Source organism: Oncorhynchus kisutch, unplaced genomic scaffold (genome assembly GCF_002021735.2).
Source record: "Oncorhynchus kisutch isolate 150728-3 unplaced genomic scaffold, Okis_V2 scaffold730, whole genome shotgun sequence".
NCBI lineage: Eukaryota > Metazoa > Chordata > Actinopteri > Salmoniformes > Salmonidae > Oncorhynchus > Oncorhynchus kisutch.
This window is the reverse complement of record NW_022262675.1, coordinates 101643-108689: the sequence shown is the minus strand read 5'-3', so window position 1 is coordinate 108689 and position 7047 is coordinate 101643. Positions and strand designations below refer to the sequence as shown.

General features: G+C 46.6%; 1 long non-coding RNA gene across 1 annotated transcript; it reads right to left on the bottom strand.

The window, feature by feature from the left end:
* Positions 1-4023: 4023 nt before the first annotated feature.
* LOC116361516 (uncharacterized) lies at positions 4024-6804 on the bottom strand. Its single transcript, XR_004207637.1, has 2 exons — positions 6665-6804; positions 4024-5720 (listed from the first exon to the last, which is right to left on the bottom strand). It is a non-coding gene; the product is annotated as an uncharacterized LOC116361516 (long non-coding RNA).
* Between the last annotated feature and the right edge of the window lie 243 nt (positions 6805-7047).

Below are 7047 nucleotides of genomic sequence, written 5' to 3'. Positions count from 1 at the left end.
AGGTCTGGATTTGGAGTCACACTCAAAATTAAAGTGGAAAACCACACTACAGGCTGATCCAACTTTGATGTAATGTCCTTAAAACAAGTCAAAATGAGGCCTCCACGTGCCTGTATGACCTCCCTACAACTCCTGGGCATGCTCCTGATGAGGTGGCGGATGGTCTCCTGAGGGATCTCCTCCCACACCTGGACTAAAGCATCCGCCAACTCCTGGACAGTCTGTGGTGCAACGTGGCGTTGGTGGATGGAGCGAGACATGATGTCCCAGATGTGCTCAATTGGATTCAGGTCTGAGGAACGGGCAGGCCAGTCCATAGCATCAATGCCTTCCTCTTGCAGGAACTGCTGACACACTCCAGCCACATGAGGTCACATGAGCAGTGTGTGTGTGTGTGTATGTATATATATATATATATATATATGTGTGTGTGTGTTCATCTGATAAAAGACCACTCCCTCTCCTAAGGGACCAGACTGTTATTTGCTCATTGCATGTTACAGTCTGCTATGAACCTCCATGGAATTACCTCACTCTGGGCAAGTCACTTCAGGCCAGCCAAGTTCCTCATCATTTTAACTTATAGTACGCTTCCATTGGCCCGACTTACTTTATTCCCACCCCCAAGGAGTCCAATCATTGGCATGAATGACTCCATTTCTCTGATCTGACAGCTGCTTCCACCTATCCCTGACAGGTATATCAGTTACACTAAGCTGAGCTGTAGATTCTGCAGCAGAGGCCCAGAGCAGCTGGTGAGTTAATGTGCTACTGGCTTATTGTATGTATGTAAAGAAGACATTGAATTATTCCAGAGTAGAGATCAGCAAGCATATTTTCAATAGATCATGTGCTCTGTGATTCTATCTACACAAAGAGATGTAGGATATGTATTGTATGGAGTCTAACTGTTCAGCAGGCAGCTCTGCTCTAGCCACTGTCTGATAATGACTTTTTCCCCTGACAGAGAGAGATATGGAGAGAGGGAGAGAGAGATCGTGATAGGGAGAGAGAGAGAGCACTAGAGAAAGAGAGTGGGAGAGAGAGCAATAGAGAGGGAGGGAGAGAGAGCACGAGAGAAAGAGAGTGGGAGAGAGAGAAATAGAGAGGGAGGGAGAGAGAGAACGAGAGAAAGAGAGTGGGAGAGAGAGCAATAGAGAGGGAGGAAGAGAGAGCATGAGAGAAAGAGAGTGGGAGAGAGAGCAATAGAGAGGGAGGGAGAGAGTGAGAGAAAGAGAGTGGGAGAGAGAGCAATAGAGAGGGAGGGAGAGAGCGAGAGAAAGAGAATGGGTGAGATAGTGAGGGAGAGACAGTGAGAGAAAGAGAGAGTAGGCAAGAGAGGTACATGAAACAGAATATTTGCCAATGGAGTGATAGATGACTTCTATATGAACCCTAGTCTGGGCAGCTCTGCTGTGATCTTGTATTCAACAAGACATCTGACTTCCTGCAGTATGGTACCTAGTGTGACTGGTGCTGCTGCTAACTGTGCTGTCTTTCAACTGCTTACTGCAAGATTTACATTACAGAGCAGGAACATTTCTGAAACTTTCCTTCATCGTCTTGGTTCTATTCATGTATGTCTGTGTATCTGACTATCTCACCCTCCTCTACCTCAAAGCTACAGAGGAATACAGACGAAAGCAGTACCACTACAGCAGGGTGTCCAACTCATTCTATGGAGGGCCTAGTGTCTGCTGGTTTGGGGTTTCCTTTCAATTATGACCTCGACAACCAGGTACCACTACAGCAGGGTGTCCCAACTCATTTCATGGAGGGCCTAGTGTCTGCTGGTTTGGGGTTTCCTTTCAATTATGACCTCGACAACCAGGTACCACTACAGCAGGGTGTCCAACTAATTTCATGGAGGGCCTAGTGTCTGCTGGTTTGGGGTTTCCTTTCAATTATGACCTTGACAACCAGGTGAGAGTTCCTTACTAAGACCTTGACAACCAGGTGAGAGTTCCTTACTAAGACCTTGACAACCAGGTGAGAGTTCCTTACTAAGACCTAGACAACCAGGTGAGAGTTCCTTACTAAGACCTAGACAACCAGGTGAGAGTTCCTTACTAGGACCTAGACAACCAGGTGAGAGTTCCTTACTAAGACCTAGACAACCAGGTGAGAGTTCCGAACTAATCAGTGACCTTCATTTGTCAATCAAGTAGGAGCAAAAATCCACAGACACTCTGCCCTCCGTGGAATGAGTTTGACACAGAGATGGGGAGGTGGTTAAACCAGAGATATAAATCAATCTGTATGGATAAAACACAGAGATAAAACCATTTGTATGGCTAAACCACAGAGATAAAACCATCTGTATGGCTAAACCACAGAGATAAAACCATCTGTATGGCTAAACCACAGAGATAAAACCATCTGTATGGCTAAACCACAGAGATAAATCAATCTGTATGGCTAAACCACAGAGATAAAACCATCTGTATGGCTAAACCACAGAGATAAAACCATCTGTATGGCTAAAACAACAACAACAACAACAACAACACGGAACATTCCGGCGACGGGCCGGCGTCATGGCAACGCCCTTGCATGGCAATCCAATTTATTGAACTACAGATGCTGGGTTATACAAAATACACCACTTCAATTAAGGCTTTTTAGTTTACATTTGGCCACGCCCCCTCTGTTTGTCCCCTCCCCAGCCCCCTCCCCCTTAATAGGCAGATGACGTTGCATTTCCAATACTGTGGCTCTGTGAGGGGACATGGTACACACGGTCTGTCCACCAGGACTGATGCTGTTGGTTATCATCACAGCAACACAAAGCGACAAAGGCATTCTCTTACAAGAGGTCAACAGAGGTCACGCAACTCACAACAAACGTGCAACTTTAAACCCCCCCCTCCCCCCATCTCAAATGGCAACCTAAGCCCATAGGGCTATAGTCAAAAGTAGTGCCCTATGTAGGGAATAGGGTGCCATTAGGGACGTACCCCCCCCCCCCCCCCCGTCTCATCCAAGTTCTGCCTGTTTCTCCTCCTCCATCATCATCATCATCTCTACATGGCTGTGGTTCTTATTGTATTTCAGTCTTATTCCCTGCTGCTTCAAACACATTAGTTTGTCCCCCCTCCCCCCCCACATTCACTATAGAACAGATAACAACCCCACACGGTTACTCTTCATCACCATCATCATCATCATCATCATCATCTGACAGACTGACAGGAAACAGGTCAAACCAAGTATTACACAGGTGAAATAGTCACTAACAGGCAAGTTTCTTTACTGACAGGATCCAATATTTGGTTTTCATGTCCTCAGCTGACAACAGATGCATTAGCAAGGGGGAGGGGCTGGGAGAGAGGGGGAGGGGCTGGGGGAGAGGGGGAGGGGCTGGGGGAGAGATGGGGAGGGGCTGGGGGAGGGGCTGGGGGAGGGGGGGAGGGGCTGGGAGGGGGGGAGGGGCTGGGAGAGATGGGGAGGGGCTGGGAGAGATGGGGAGGGGCTGGGGGAAAGGGGGAGGGGCAGGGAGAGATGGGGAGGGGCTGGGGGAGAGGCTGGGAGAGAGGGGAGGGGCTGGGAGAGAGGGGGAGGGGCTGGGAGAGAGGGGGAGGGGCTGGGAGAGAGGGGGAGGGGCTGGGAGAGAGGGGGAGGGGCTGGGGGAGAGGGGGAGGGGCTGGGAGAGAGGGGGAGGGGCTGTGGGAGAGGGGGAGGGGCCGGGGGAGGGCTAGGGGAGAGGAGTGAGATAGGGGAAAGAGGCTAGGGGACAGGGGGAGATAGGGGCTGTGGGAGGGAGGGAGAAGGGGAGAGAGGCTGTTTTAGAAAAGGAGAGGGAGTACAGTGAGAATCTACAGTAGCGTTTCCCAAACTCGGTCCTGGGCCCCCCCCTGGGTACATGTTTTGGTTCTTGCCCTAGCACTACACAGATTGCTCAAATCATCTTCAAGCATGATTATTTGAATCAGCTGTGCAGTGCCAAAAGGTGTCCCCCTTGGGGTCCCCAGGACCTAGTTTGGGAAACACTGCTCTACAACAACAGAAGTGTGGAGAATGACATCACCAATGACATTATTTTATTTATTTTTTTCGTATTAAAAACCCTAATTTAAAAAATAAAGAAAATCTATACTTCCTGTTGTAGATCGCAGATTCCATGAGAGGGGATTGGCTAACTGGACAAACCAACCAATGAGAGACGGCCTTGGAAGGATAAAGTAAAAATAAAAAAAATAAAAACATGATGAGGATCGCCCAGTCACGTCGGCCATTGGTGTCTCAGAAGTTTGGTCGCTTGTTAAAATGTCCAGTCCCTCTTTGACCACAACCCCAATTGAAAAACCCCACTGTACAAACATCTTTGTAAACAACACAAGGGCTGCCTCCAAAATTGCACCCTAATTCCTTATATAGTGTACTACTTTTGACCAGGGCCCATAGGGAAACCAAGAGGGAAACCAGTAGGGAAAACCAATAGGGAAACCAATAGGGAAACCAACAGGGAAACCCACAGGGAAACCAATAGGGAAACCAATAGGGAAACCAATAGGGAAACCAATAGGGAAACCAACAGGGAAACCAACAGGGAAACCCACAGGGAAACCAATAGGGAAACCAATAGGGAAACCAATAGGGAAACCTATAGGGAAACCAATAGGGGAAACCAATAGGGGAAACCAATAGGGAAACCAATAGGGAAACCAATAGGGAAACCAACAGGGAAACCAACAGGGAAACCCACAGGGAAACCAATAGGGAAACCAATAGGGAAACCTATAGGGAAACCTATAGGGAAACCAATAGGGGAAACCAATAGGGGAAACCAATAGGGAAACCATTGGGCTCTGGTCAAATATAATACACTTGGGTGCCATTTCAGACGCAAGAAAACCCAGGCAAGACATAGAAAGATGATTGGATCATAGATAGATTCTCCAGAAAGAAAAAAAACCCCTATTTGAAGGCAACATCATCAGGCTAAAAGACAATATGGTAGTTACTGAAAAAACATGATACTTGTTTTCCTCTTTTTACACATATAATCAGCACTGTTGTATCCACAGGTTTACTCCTCAAATAAAACTCACATATAATAATCATAATAACTGTTGTATCCACAGGTTTACTTCTCAAATAAAACTCATAGCAATAGCTGTCGCAGTATAGCATCTCTCAGTAGAGACAGAAAAAGACAGAGAAATGATGTTGAATGATCGAAGGAAAATAAAAATAAAAAAAGTTTGAAAATAAAACCCCCAGGAGCAAGTTATCTGTATGAACTGAACTATATAAGGTGCCTCTTTGGGACTTTGTCTTTTCTCTCTGGCTAATATAGAGGTGTTTATAAATACCGCATCACCGTGGCAACGTGCACATTCTGGTTAGACATCCGTTTCTACGGCTACTGTCTCCGTTAGCAATAACACTGTGTGTAGGGATCGGGATTTTATTTTGGTTCATATTGACTGATTTACCTATTTCGTTTTATTTTATGAACTTAATCTTTCCATTTCAGTTGCATACAGTTGGAATATCTATATTTCTATGTAGAAATCTTGTTCTCGTGACACTGGAGAGTGATAATGGTTAATCTGTGTGTAAAAACTGATGTGTTGTAGCTTTGAATCCGTTGGTCGGTTTGTTTGTTGGTTGTTGATGTTAAAAGGGGCGTCACCACACAGGAAAGTCCATTCCATGTTAGGTTTTAGTAACGTCGGAATGCTGGCACTGCTGAGAGAGACAGCAGCAAATCAGACCTGAGAGAGAGAGAGAGAGAGATGGGTAGAGAGAGAGAGCGAGAGGTGGGTAGAGAGAGAGAGGTGGGTAGAGAGAGAGATGGGTAGAGAGAGAGAAGGTGGGTAGAGAGAGAGAGAGAGAGAGAGAGAGAGAGAAGGTGGGTAGAGAGAGAGAGAGAGAGAGAGAGAGAGAGAGAGAGAGAGAGAGAGAGAGAGAGAGAGAGAGAGAGAGAAGGTAGGTAGGTAGATAGAGAGAGAGAAGGTGGGTAGATAGAGAGAGAGAAGGTGGGTAGATAGAGAGAGAGAGGAGTGAGAGAGAACGAGAGGAGTGAGAGAGAACGAGAGGAGTGAGAGAGAACGAGAGGAGTGAGAGAGAACGAGAGGAGTGAGAGAGAACGAGAGGAGTGAGAGAAAGAGAGAGGAGTGAGAGAGAAAGAGAGGAGTGAGAGAGAAAGAGAGGAGTGAGAGAGAAAGAGAGAGAGAGAGAAAGAGGAGAGAGAATGAGAAAGAGGAGAGAGAATGAGAAAGAGGATACGAGCGAAAGGGAGAGAGAATGAGAGGAGGAGAGAGAGAGCGAGAGAGAAGGAGGAGAGAGAGCGAGAGAGAAGGAGGAGAGAGAGAGAGAGAGGTATAGAGACATTAATGACACTTCTAACTGCACCATATGATGTCTCTTGATATGAGAGGGAGAAGTTCTTACTCAATATATTCCTCAGGTTTAAGACAAGGAGGCCCCAGCCAAATGCCTACAACTTATCTTTTCAATTAGGCAGTGGCATTCTGACTCCTACAACTGTCTTTTCAATTAGGCAGTGGCATTCTGACTCCTACAACTGTCTTTTCAATTAGGCAGTGGCATTCTGACTCCTACAACTGTCTTTTCAATTAGGCAGTGGCATTCTGACTCCTACAACTTATCTTTTCAATTAGGCAGTGGCATTCTGACTCCTACAAGTGGTTCTCACCTGGCTCAGTGCGACAGAGCAGCTGTGTATTAGAGGAGCTGACAGTTGGACTTTTTGCGTGTCTTCCCAGGTACTGGGGTTTTCCTGTTGATTTGCCTGACCAGGTCATAGAAGATCTGAAACACAGAGAGACACAACCATAGTTAGATACAAGTTAGCCATGGGTATGGTGTTAATAAACAGTGGCTAGCCATGGGTATGGTGTTAAGAAACAGTGGCTAGCCATGGGTATGGTGTTAATAAACAGTGGCTAGCCATGGGTATGGTGTTAAGAAACAGTGGCTAGCCATGGGGTATGGTGTTAAGAAACAGTGGCTAGCCATGGGGTATGGTGTTAAGAAACAGTGGCTAGCCATGGGTATGGTGTTAAGAAACAGTGGCTA